This window comes from Neltuma alba, unplaced genomic scaffold, assembly GCF_004799145.2.
Source record: "Neltuma alba isolate B1F8T4 unplaced genomic scaffold, ASM479914v2 tig00005608_pilon, whole genome shotgun sequence".
NCBI classification, from domain to species: Eukaryota; Viridiplantae; Streptophyta; class Magnoliopsida; order Fabales; family Fabaceae; genus Neltuma; species Neltuma alba.
In genome coordinates, this window is record NW_021634172.1 from 68368 (window position 1) to 82826 (window position 14459).

Below are 14459 nucleotides of genomic sequence, written 5' to 3' on the forward strand. Positions count from 1 at the left end.
AGTGACTCAGCAGCATGGCATTCCCCTTTGTGAAGGAAAAGGGAAAAATGGATACGCTGCCACTACGCTACTTATCTTGCTACACGAGAGTCGACACACAGTTTTGTCATGTTACAATTAATTTTCGGACAAGTAAGTAAATTAATTATTTTTAATAACAAAATTCATTTCATCAATTTATATTACTATAGAAGGATTACTATTTTTGCTGGTAAAAAAAAAAAAAAAGTACTCCTCCGGTCCTAATTATAAGACCCAATTGACTTATTTGAGGAGATTAAGGAAGTAAGTTAAGTTGGTTATTTATAATAAATAAGTGTTGTCATTCCTAAAATATCCTTGCTAATTAAGTATGGCTAAAACTATCATTATTAGAAGGATTATCTTGGAAAAAAAATGCATAAATATAAGAGACAAAATGGATTGGGTCTTATAATTAGGACCAAATAAAAAGTCAAATTGGATCTTATAATAAGGACCGGAGGAGTATTACTATTTTTTTAATATTTTGAATTTTTACATTTTTTTAAATTAGATTTGGATATTGTGAGAGTTTAATTAGAAGTATCTCTCCAAAAGCATTTTCTCCTGGGATAAGGTGCAAATTTGTTTTATTAGTTTTTATTTAGAAGTTTTAGGACCTAAAAGTTCTATTGGGTATAAATTTGCTTCCAACGTTTAAAATCATAACAGTACTACCACATACCATTAAAAAACTAATATTGAATGTTAAAACAATGACGTTAACTATTAATATTTTAAAAAATGTACAATAATTTTAAACTTTCAAGTCAAATTTACATCTGAAAAAACTTTTAGATGTCTAAAGCTCCTGAGTAAAAATGTCCGAAACAAGTTTGCACCTCAAACTCTTTGTATTTTGTATTTATCTTTTTCATATCAACAAGGAACAAAAAACCGGACTGGACACTAAACCGGTTAAGGTAGTGGTTCAAGGGTTAGTGGGTCAGACCGGGGTCAACTCGGATCAAACCGGTAATATTAAAATAATATAATTTAATTGAAGATAAAAAAATACAACAACAATAATAATTGCTGCCAACCAAAAAATTAAGAAATATAATAATAATTTAGTTGTAATAACATTAAGAATGTTTTATTAAATAGTATGTATTACACCCAAGCAGCTCTCCTCAATTTTCTTTTTAACCGGCCTTCCCTCCACTATCTTCAAAATTATAGTATTTATTTATATATAATTGATATATATATATGGATTAATGGGAGAAATGTCTGTTAAAAAAAATAAAGATGAGATGAATGAAAAATCACATCAATGCTTCGAAGAACGAAAAAGAAGGAAAAAAGTTGTGCTATAGCCTGCAAGTCCTCAGCGAATAGTCTGCCACTCTGCCCATACAATATCTTTTTTTAAAAAAAAACAAAACTCTCTGCAGTGTTTTGATTTGACTTAGAACTCCAGAACTTATGCCTTTCTTCCCTTCACTTATTTTTCCCCATCGATTCTCGTTCATCTTTCTCTCAAGTTTGAATATATTTTTGTTCTCCTCCTGAACTCCTCCTCCTAAGCAGAAACAGGCTGGACATGGCAGCAATGATGCTTGCAAAATCAACACTCCGACATATGCGCTCTGTGCTTCCAAGAAAAGTTTGGCAAGTTGCTTTCCTCTTCCCTACCTTTTTCTCCATTCTTCCTCCTTCTCGCCGCTGTCTCTTCCGCCCTCCACCTCCTCTTTCTTTTTCTCCTCAAACTTCTAATTTCTGGTTTTTATTTTTAAAAAAAAGAGTGATCCAGTTAACCCATCTAACCCAACGAGTTGACCGGGTTATTACCGAGTCACCACGGTTCGAACCGGTTCATACCGGTTCAAAAATTTTCCGGTTCATGCATGAACCAGACCAGACAAGTGACCGGTTCACCGGTTTCCGGTCTGAACCGGCCGGTCCGGTCCGGTTTTTTGAACATTGCATATCAAATAGTATTAAAAAGTTAATTTAACTCTTCTATGTAAGATAAAATTTCTACAATGATTTTATTTAGACACTCTCTAAGATGCTTTTAAGACCTATTTTCTATTCTTTTCTTTTTTACTTGTTCTCTGTTTTTTTTTTTTCAATTCTCATTCTTTCAGAACTTTGTCCAATGGATTAAATGGATTTTAATCTTTTACTATGTATATTGTGTTGGATAATAAGAATAAAACTAACTAAAAAAGTAATGCATTCTAATATATGATTTTATAATTTTCATCACACTATTTTATCTAATCAAGATATACATGATATATTTTTATATGCATCAATCAAAATTTTATTCCAAAAACTCCTTAAAACATTTATGTTTAAATAAAAATTTTAAGTCATATCAGGTTTTGAGCTTACCCTTCAAAGCAATAGTCTAATCTGACTCAATATTTCCTTTTTTTTTTTTAAAGAATTGATTTTATCACTTCATTTGAATTACCAATATGTATGGTTTTAGTGGAAGGAATTTTAGCTATTTAAGTACAAAGCCTCAAGCTCAAAACATGATAATACTTGAATCTGACCCATTCAAATGACTATATCAAAAAACTGATTCTCTCTTGTCTTCAGTCATGCCGTCCTTCATTGTTCTTGTAACATCTTAAATTCTACTCTAAGGATTTAAATATTAAAAAAAAAAAGGTTCCAAATTGTTATTTTCTCCGTTTTACCTAGGGTCTTTAACTTCAGTTTACCCCTAGTGTTTTCTTTTTACCCTCTTCCCGTCTTTTTCTCCTTCTCCTTCTCTCTCTCCGCATTGCTTCGTTGCTCGCTCGCAGCGTCGCTCTCTCTCCCTTCTCTCTTTATTGTTTACAGATCATTTTGGTAAGTAAAACTACTTTTAATTACAAAACTCTCTTCATGAAAGTTGTTTTACTCAATCAGATCTATCTAATGATAGTAATTTTATATTACTTAGAGAAATTTTTAGTATAGAATTTGGAGCAAGTATTTAGTTTTGATGAGTGTTAACCACAGTATTGTAGATCTGTTATAGTAGATCATTTCTACCGGTTTAGATTTGTCCATTTGTTGATTTTAGTATTTACAATTAATTTTTAATAAAAAAATATGTTATTTATGAGATATATTATATTTATACCGATTAAAATTAAGTTAAATAATTTATTTGAGTTATTTGATATATTATTGAAATTTTAATCGATTTAGTTTTGTTTATTAGGTGACTGGAGGTTTTAAAATAATTATTGTAGTTAAAGCTCATTATTTATGAAAATATATATATGCCATTAAAATTTTGATTAGATTATTTATATATATAAATATTTGAGACACTATTGAATTTTTGATGGTTCGGTTTTGAGGTTTAAATTTCAAATGAGATTTTTATAATTTAGAATATAGTAATTTCATATTTAGAAATTTTGGAAAATTCTTTTTATTAAAGTAAATAAGTTGGAGAATGTAAATAAATAATTTGGCTTATTAGAAAATTATCAGTTAGTTCTAAATACTTAATTTTGGATTATAAGAGTTGTGAGAATTTAGAATGAAAATTAAATTAAATTAGGAATTTAACTAATATATAAGCTTAATAAATTAATTAGTTAATTTATATTAATATGTGGTTATATTAATTGTGTAGATTAATTATTGGTTGAGCAAATGATTGACCTTGTGGTAATCCTTAGTATTGCTTTGGCGAGAGGTAACCACTTTCCACTTGTTATATGTGCTAATATGTTGTTTGTGAGTATTTTGCTATTTTTAGAATAATATTTAATATTTGGAACTTGAGAAGATATGTTATATCTTTTGAGCTATGAAAATTGTCTTGTGGGATTTTTGGAATTGTGATTGAGAAGTTTGGAAAAGATATATGATTTATATCTTATGGATTATACTGGGAAAAGATTGAGATATTTTTGCTATTTTGTGAATGGTTGGTTGTTGTTTGGATTTTGGATTGAGCGCTATCCTACCACGTGGTAAGACCGCCATTGGTGCACATTGGTTGGCTTCTTCCTTCGTCCCTAGAGTAAGGGATAGACCCTTGTGGCTTTTTATTCGTCCCCCAAAGTGTGGGATAGGCCTGTAATAAGGGATGGATTTTTGTGACTACTTAATCGTCCCCCAAAGTGTGGGATAGGCCTATAGGTCGGTTTGATCCCCTATAGTGAGGGATAGACTTATGTGGCTTGTGTGTTAGCCCCGTAATGAGGATTTGGATGATTGAGATTATTTGAATATACATATTTGTATTTTCATTGATATTTATTGAGATTTAATAATTATCCCACTTGACACCTCACGAGCACGTGTTAGTATGTATGATGAGTTGGAAAGTTAGTTACTGAGGCGTTTGTCTCACCCCGTGGTTTAACATTTTTCAGGCGATAGTTCAGGTAGTGGCCCATCAGGGAAGGTTCTGGAGGCATAGTGTGTTGTTATAGCTTGTATAGCCTCCCTGCTTTTGTTTTATGTGTTGACTTGTTATATATTGCTACATAGGGCCCATATACTCTAATGCTGTAAACTAATATTTTTAATTACTACTATTTGATATGGGAGGTCATTGGAAGGCCAGATATATTTACAACTTTGCGTATTACACTCATTCGAAAGTGTTGACTTTTGACTAATGAGCTCTATAGTTTATATTAAACTGATTTATCAGTTCGTATGTTTGAAAATATCAGTTTGGTTTGGGCTAATGGTTGAATGATATTTCTGACTGTGGAAGTTCAAGGCCCAAGATAACGAATCAATGTTACTCTTATTATAAGTTTATTTTTTTTAACCATGATAGCGATTTTAAAATTTTAAGGTTTCTTTTTTTCTATCATGGTTAATCGTTCGAATAAATTGAAAATTTTGATCTAAATGGGTTTTAAAGGAACGGTTGTCACAGTTCTTAACTCCATGCCTTCCTTTCATTGTCTTCTCAGTGGCCATCCCTCCCTTCCTTTCATCTCACCGTCACAATTTCATTGAACTATTTGTTTTTGGGTGGCCAAGATGAAGGTATGTGATATACTTATTTTATAAAATCTTCTCTCTTTCTCTCGACTTCCTTTTCAATGTAGCTCACTGGGGTAAAGGAAAGATTTCCTACATTTTCTTTTCGATGTTGGTTGATGACTTTTGATTTTCCTTTGCCTCCAATCACGCCTTTCCTCCCTCTCGCTCACATCTCTGCCGGTCGCTAGGCTCTCATGAGGTTGGGAGCCGATTTCAACAGGAGCGCCCAAAGCTCATCCCTCTACACTGTTCAAATTTAATTCAAATAGTCTTGATTTAAGTTTTATTTTATTTTTATTTTTTAAATAATTATTTTAATGGGTATAGAATCTAAAATAAATATAATCTGAGGAGAATCCTATACAAAAAGAACTTGTTGCTAAAATCAAGTATGATGACGACACTTTAATAAGCTTTAACAATACTAGATTTGCAAATAACAACAGATTTTTGTAAAAATTTCTTATTTGAGATTTAGTAATTTTAAACTTTCTTTTTTTGGAATTCTCTTAACAATCTATTAGTTTTTAAAAAATTATTTGAAAAAATTAGTTAAAAATCAAATCTAAAGCCAAATGATCCAAAAGCGATGAGCTTTGAATATTTATTAGGGGTGTTCAATTGTGTTCCGTCCTAGTCCTAATCATTTTAAGATGAGACAAAAATGTTTTGAAACGGGATGGCACACAGGACAAGCATATCCCATCGCGATTTCGTCCTGATATATTATCTCAATCTTTTCTTAAAATTTTATAAATTTATTTTACTTATTATTATAATAATAATATAATTTTTATGGTTATGATGTTTACAAGTGTTTTTCATAAGGATTATATAATATTTTTTAGTGGATGTTTTGAGTTGATATGTTTTCTTTCTTTCAAAATGAAACATTTTTCATTGCAAGTTTTTTATCATTGCCGATTTTTATTCAATTTTTATCTATTTTCTTTATATAATCTTCATCATGAATTTTATACTCTAAGTACATTGGTTTTGAAATAAAAAGATTAAAAAATATACATATTTGGAACATTCATGTTCTGTCCCAATTATGTTTCGTCCCAAACAGGAGGGATCACTATTGAGATGGGACAAGATATGAGACGAAAAAGCTGTCCCGTCCTAATTATCAGGTGCGACTAGGAGGTAATTGTCTGGGTCCCGTCCTATCCTATGAACACTCCTAATGCTCATAGTTGTTCCAATAAGTTTGTGCTGTCACAATTTTTTAAGCAGTCTTTGTTTATTTTTCTTAATCATTTTTTCCTTGCTGTTCTTGCGGTCTTCAATCATTTTTTTAATTTGGAGTATAATTTTGTTTATTTTTCAACCGCAAGAGTCCCTCAACCTTGGTCCAATCTTTCCTAATTTGGTTAGGCTTAGGGCGTCTCTGGGATACCTCAAACCTCAAAAATATTTAAAAAATAATAATTTTATATAAGTCGAGACAAAACTCTTCTTATATGTTTATTTTGTATACCTAGTTTCTCTTGAGTTAGATTAAATGGCTTAAAATATGACTCTATGTTCTAATAAGATTAGATTTCATGTTGACAGCCAACTATATGTTTGTTCTTATTTGAATTTAGATTTAGAGCAAGATTTTGATTTTAGTGAATGTTTTGAAAAAATGTATTTAAATTCAAACAAAAACTTAATCAGTTATTACCAATTATGTAATTGAGTCATCAAGCTTGTTGGATGAACTGGAATTAATTATTATTAAATTCTTTTTGCCTAAAATGGGGTCCAAAATTTATAACGTCAAGACCAAAATTGTACCAAAAATATTTTATAATAATGAATGCAATTGAAAAATATTTTAATTTGTTAGATGAAGTACAAATTAGTTTAAAATACTGAATTTTAAAATTTTATTAATAAACAAAATTTAATATTCATAAATGCTATCAATATGATCAGCGTGGAAATTAGTCAATTTATTCTCTAAGTGGGGAAATTTTTAATCATGTTAATGAAGGGAGAAAAATGATAAATTAGGAGAAATTAGCAAGAGTATAATATAAATTAAGAAATTAATAAAAAATTAAACGAAAGAACAAAACGAAATAAATAACAAAAAGTTAAGATACATTATAAGTTTTAGAAAAATTAATATATATGTCCTTATAATTTCATTTAATTTTTACTCAAATTCATGTATTTTTTGTAAACCCGTCCTTATATGTTCACTTATTCTAATAAGGTTCCTATATTTTTTTAATCATATTATTATAGTTTCACATGATTTATCAACGAGTGAAACAATGATATCCAAACTATTAAAGAAAGGGGTCAAGTATCATTAGTTAATATTCACATGAAGAATTTAGATTTTAAACATAATAAAAAATTTTGAGATGTTATAAACTTGTCTGAAAACCATTATAATTTTTTCTGTTTTGGTTTTTTATCACAATCAACTAACAAAGTAAATAAACACTAATTCGAATTTAAGAATTTGAATCTTAATTTTCTGGCTTAACCTCCCTTCTTGCTCCACGGAAACAAAGATAGTTATATTTTTTAGTAAACAAAAAATTAATTAAAAACCCCTTATTTACAAAATGGAAAGACATCCATTTGCTTGATGGTGAAACTATTTCTGTGGTTAACCACACTCTTAGGGCCACTAATCACCTGGGTTAGTGTTTGGGCCGCCGTTTATGGGATTTTTGTTATTTCGATTGGGCCATAGATTTTTCCCCCACCAGGCCTCTTTTGTACCACATATGTTTTTTAAAAAAGAAATTCACCTTTTCATTAAAAACACTGGTAACCTTTTCAGGCCCAAAAAAAATTGAGAACCTTAACCAAAATTTTTTGAAAAATACTGGGAATTCAGTTTAATAAAAGAAACTAATCCCTCTCAAAGTGTAGGATGAACATTCAACTCCCTTTTAGGAGAGTGCACATATTTAATTAATTCTTTTAATATCATGACGTTCTTTTGTAACACTCAAGCTTCTTGCTTGCCTTTTAATACTAAAAAAAAAAAAAGTGCCCCAAATAAGATTGTTTGTAATAAAATGATGCATGTGTAGTAAAAAAATTGAGAAAAATTGTTTAAAAAATTAGTTGAGAAAGATTGTTTTTGTAATGAAAAAAAGGTTCCCAATAATCATGACGAAGACAAATTTTCCACTATTCATATGATTTTCCTTTTTTTGTAATTTATAATATAGCATTATAAAATCAAGAAAAACAGTTGTTATATCCATTTAAGCTAATTTAAAATGATGGATGCTAGAAGTCAAAAGTTGGAGCTTCAGCACTAATGTGATGACTTCTCTATGTACATATCCACTTAATCTGCAAGGCCTATTATATATATTATTCTCGATATTTAATATAAGAATTAAATAACTTATTTGAAGATATTAAAAAAATTAATTAAATTGATTATTTGTAACAAATATGTATTGACTTTCATAAAATATCTTGTTTGATCATCTGCATTAGAATTATCACTTGGGAGAAACCTCTTACAATAAATAAGAATATTTTGAAAAAAATTATAAATTCAAAAAACAAAGACCTTGTATTTAAAATAAAATTCAACCACCTAACTAACTCTGATATTAGTGATCAGAGGTATTATTTAATTGAATATTCTTGGAAACTCAAACAAAATGGTTAATTTATCACACACAATAAACAGGATAATGAGGGTTGATATCAAGTTTGTGTACTTTAAAGTAAATTTCACACTAAATAACCAAAATTTGATTTGCTAATGAATATAATTAGCATAAGTAAAGTGTTGTTATCCTTGTGTGGGCGCCGAATTACCATATCTCAATCATATATTTTTAACTAATATTAATTTTTTATTAGTAGAATTAATCAATATTCATGTACCTAAAAGATCAGCGTATTACTTAACGCTAAAAAGGAAAATATTTAGTTATTAGCAATAACCAGTGTCAATAATTGAAGTTATCAATATATGGATATTTATATGCATACTATTTGATTGATGGCAAGCCCACCCATTGCAAAAGTTAATAGATCTTAGATTGTGTTCGAAAATGTATCTAATATAGATTATCTACAGTTAGATGTAACCTAAAAAAAAACTCTAAATCTGAATATTACAATTACCGTGTAAATAAAGCCATCCTCATTTTGGCTTACAGATATTGGGATTGATATTATTGCAGACTAGATAGTTGTAAGAAAACAATTTTATTAATGTATAAATCCATCTGTTTAGAATTTGATAAGAAATACAAAATTAATTATATAATATAAGTAAAATGTAATCCATTAGTTATATAAAAATTATTTATACAAAACTAAATTCATGATGAATTCAAACTCAACATTTCAACGGAACCAGTCAAGTTATGATGCAAGAATGGATAATGATATTTTGATCTTGCAATTTCGCTTAGGAGATTGGTTTCACATTTACAGTGATAATTATTCCATCCCCTTCTATTCGCCGACCACACCGACATGAAACACGTCATCATATCACTAATGCAAAGAGAAGCTTAATTGTTAAAAAAAAAAAAAACCGACATTGTGATGTTATTTCTCAATTGCGTCTGACACTCTAATTTTATTTATGGTGAATCAAGCATCTTGATGTTATTTTTCTGGTCCATTCAGCTAGCGTTATAATCTTATTTCTAATGCATCCAACACTATGAGTCACAAATGAGACTAAGATGCTAGATGTAACTGAATAATAACATCAAATTACTGAACACACAATAAATATAATTAGGGCTTGATGCTACTTTACCCAAAAAAAGGAGGCTTAATTTTTTTTTTTTAGGAAAAACACTTATGATTTATTTTATATTTGTTTTGATCATGTATGAAAACTTAACCAGATCAACCAATCAAATTAGTAAACTAATAAACTAGTCTTCTTACTGGTTTGGTCCAGTAGATTGTTAGGTTTCACATTGTTCTCTCCCCTTGCTAAATCTAAAATCTCGTTTTGAGTTAAAGAAAGAAAAAATGGTAATATGTTAGATTTTTAATTTAATGATTGTTTTGTTATATATAATATTCCATTTGCATGTGAACTAACATCTTTCTATACAAATATTACAATTTTTGGATTATATATGAATATTTTTGTATATTTTAATGATGATTGAATTATTCCGGTTCAACTATGTTCAAAGCATTAATCCTTAAATCACCACTCGAACCCGTTTATATGGTTCAATTTTCAATAACTTAGTCATGATACTTAAAAACTATTATTATCCCTGCTTATAAATATAAAAGCTAGTTAACTAATTTGTAAATTTTAAAAATAATTAACTTAATTATGTGTCAAAAATGTGTATTGATTTTTTTAAAGTTGTTATTTGGATCGAAAACTGTCTCTAGATAAATACTCTTTAATGTGTAAGGAGAGTTTGAAAAAATAATTTTAAATTTATGAGACAAAATAAATTAATGTCTTATATTAAAATAAAAAATAGTATTATTTTTGGACCGCAATAGCCAGAGCATGCAATTGGGTATGTAGAGAAAAATTCAACTTGACAGTATTCTCCCTAAAAAAAAAATTATATGTTAACTAATTAAGAGGAAAATTATATTCAAGGATTTCCACTTAAAATGTATATTAATAGACAGAAAAATTCATATTATTTTCAAGGAACAAATTGCGAAAGAGTGAACGAAAATGGAATGCAAATGTCATCTTAATAAGAATTCAAGTTTTTGATGGAGCTTATCTTCAAAGGATTAGGAGGGCTTTTTTGTGTGTATTTGTCAAAATCTTGCTCCTGACTTACTGATATTTTTCTTGGCCAAGACTTTCTAATATTTAGAGATGAGAAGTTTAGTATGACTATTCTTCAATTTTCCCCATAACTGGTATGAATTTTCCAAAAAAATAAAATAATATGAAACCTAAATCTTACGTAGTCATTAATAATCACAAAAATTGTTGTAAATCCCATAAAACCTGAATGTGACTTTCTGGAAGAAAATGGTAGGAGCATATTTTATCACTGTTCACTGATGTTTGTTTTGATAAATAAAGCACATCGGGAAAATCATAAAAAAAATCTCAAAAATAAAAAAATTGTAGATAGAGACTCGTTATAATATTAATACTGGTTTTAACAACAATTGATAAGCAAATAAGAATTCTTGTGAACAAGTCTCTGTATGCAATTTTTCAATTGTCAAGGTTTTTTTTTGTGATTTTTCCAAGCATATTTCACTTATTTTCCCCCTAAATTTATACTCACTCCAGTCCTTGTTATAATAAAGACTCATAGAATGTTTCATAATATAATATATTTCGTTTAAAATATTAATTATTTCCACGTAATATCTATAACTAACTAATAACTGTAAAACTTCCCAATTAATTAACTAAATTTCTCTAACTGATAATTTTCAGTGAGGGTAATTTTAACATTTTTTAAGAAATTACTAAGTTCAAGTAACTTTATTGATTTATGAAAAGTTGTCTTGGGTACTTATTATGATAAGGACGGGATGGAGCAATTCTTTTCCTAAGTTTTTCCCCTTAATTGCACATATATCAGGGGGATTTTTCATCAAGTAAGTATTTTCTAATAGAAATAATTAAAATGGGTACTTTGGAAAAATTGATACATATTTTTATTTTATAAATAACTAGTTTAACTAATTTTCTCAACATTTGCAAATTATTTATCTAGGTTTTACATTTAATTTAAACAGGACGGTGTATTAAACTTGGTCAATGTAATTTTTGTTCTAGGGTGTAGGACTTTAGGTGACTGAATACAACAATTTCCCCAATTAAAACTTGATTAACAAATATAAATGATAACATCAACACGACGTACACAATACATCATATTAAAAATTAAGCAAAATGATTCTTCAGGGACAATAAATTATGGATGTTTGAATTAAATAAAAGAAACTTCTGGAGGAAAAAAACAAAAGCAATATGATCTTTTAATTAACTTTTAATTAATATATACAATATATGCAATGTATATATGTATATATTGAATTGTAGATACGGTAAGGTCATTTAATTATGAAAACGTAAAGAAGATGTATGAAACTAATAAATTCAAATGCTTTGTGTAAGAAATTGAAAAGGCTAATAAGCATATGAATCCTTCAAGACAAAGGCTTTTGATTTTATCTTTTGTGTCACAACATGCGTAGACATTGTAGAATTTAGGACATCATCGTTTTGAACAAATTAAAGACCAAACTAGAAGGTCCTTTTACTTTGTACATATAATATTTTAGCTTGAATGAGTCATGCTGGTTTCTAAGAAAGCTGGTGGTTGTTGTAAATTTTATCAAACTATCCTTGATCTTTAATACTCCCTAGCGTTCTTAATATGAAAACTAGTTGACTAATTTAAGTAGATTAAAAAAATTATTTAAGTTAGTTATTTATAACAATTATGTGTTATCTTTTCTAAAATACCTTTGCTATGTATATTAGATAAAACTACCATTTGATAAAATATTTAACATGTACAACTACTACAAAAACCAGCTTGAGAAAAAATGATAAATATGAGAGACAAAATAGATTGAGATATTATATTTAGAACCAAATTAAATATTAAACTAACTATTATATTAAAGATCAGAGGCAGTATAAAATCTAGATAACAAATTTGAAATATTAACAAAATTAGTTAAATTAGTTATTTGTACATTGATTTTTCTAAACTATCATTTTAAGTATGTGCATTAGAACTATATCTTGATAAGAGCCTTTATAGTTAATAGGAATATTTTGAAAAAAAATTACAAAGTGGATGGAGATTTTATTAGGGCCAAATCCTCTCCAACTACCTCTTTTATTGATAACCAAAGGTAGTACATAATATAAAATATTTTGATATTAATTTTCAACAAAAATATTTAATTTAAAATTCAATGGTCTCATCATTTAATGTTTTTGGTTGTTGGTATATTTGGACCGTTTTGAATGTCATTTTATTTATATAGAGTCAACTTTTGATTTATCAGATTTAATAATTTATTGGTCTGCTGTGCTTATTGATCGAACACTATATCCGCATGGAGTCAAGCAAGTAATTATTAATTATTAAAACGATACTATATAAATCTCTCATATATCTGATAATATGAAAAAGAAAAACTTCATTACTTATAGAGAGAATGCCTATATGTATATACTAGAAATTATATGATTTCTAATGTTTATTTTAAAGACATCTTACATATTTTATACTATAACAAGTTTTATCCAAATTATTAATTTTTTATTTAATATTCCCACACTAACTGTAAAACTTCAGAACCAATTGAGCAAAATTTTTAACTAGTAATTTTTATAAGGGATAATTTGGAGATTTTACAAGAAATACCTACTTTTAACTAATTTCTTAACTTATCAGAATTAGTTAATTAGAGCTTATAAAAAGAATTAGATGGAGTATATTTTCTGAGTAGCTGACCCTATTTTATTTCTAGAATTAGTACAATTAATTTTCATTTTTATCAATATTACATATGAATTTACACAACATTCTCTTAAACACACAAACAAGTAAAGTCCGCCAACAAAAATTAGGTCTTAGAATTTCGGAGATCGGACTTAGATTTTATATATTCAAGCTGCATACTTGTATTTTTTTTATATATGTGTATTTATATTTTAAAGGGTAATTAAACCTAATCTTTTTATATCAATTATATCTTTAAGAGCTACTTTTTCCCTAAAATATCTTGCGCACAGCGCACGCATATTATAAATACTATTACCTATGTCTGTGAATTAAGAAATACCTCATTTATCTTTAAAATTTGAACGAACTGTCCTATATAGAAATACCTGTATAATTTACTTTAATTTTGTTTGTGATCTATATAATTTTAATAAAATATCAGACATGTCAATATAATTTACTTTGATACAAATATCATTTGCATATCTTATTGGATGGGATTTGTTTGGAAGGAACTGGTCTATGAATCATGCAGCAGCCAGCATGCACCACAAATCATGGAATTTCCTTGTCTGTTTCTTCCTTCTAGAAAAATATATATTAATTTTAAGAATTAAAGACAATATTTATTTCAAATTCCCATAAGAAAAAATCAATAAATATATGAAAATAAAAAATAGTTACATTTTATTATAAAGAATTTAAATCTCTCATTTACTTTAAAACTAAAAAGCTTAGTTAGGTATGAATTACTTTGAATATGCATTTGAGGGATAGATAAATTCCTTTGAAATAATTTTGATACCAAGTATCGTTTGTAACATATATTTTTAATATATAATGTCTCTATGTAATACAATTCACAAGACACATAGATAGCATGACTTGTATATTTGACTTGGTTTTTCCCCACTGATATTTTTGCTTTTATATCTCTTTTCTATATTATTTATATTTTAATTTTAAAATTTTAACATAAAATTTTGTATATAATTAAATTTCTATTCGATACAGGAAATCGTTAATAATTTAATTTTTTAAATATCT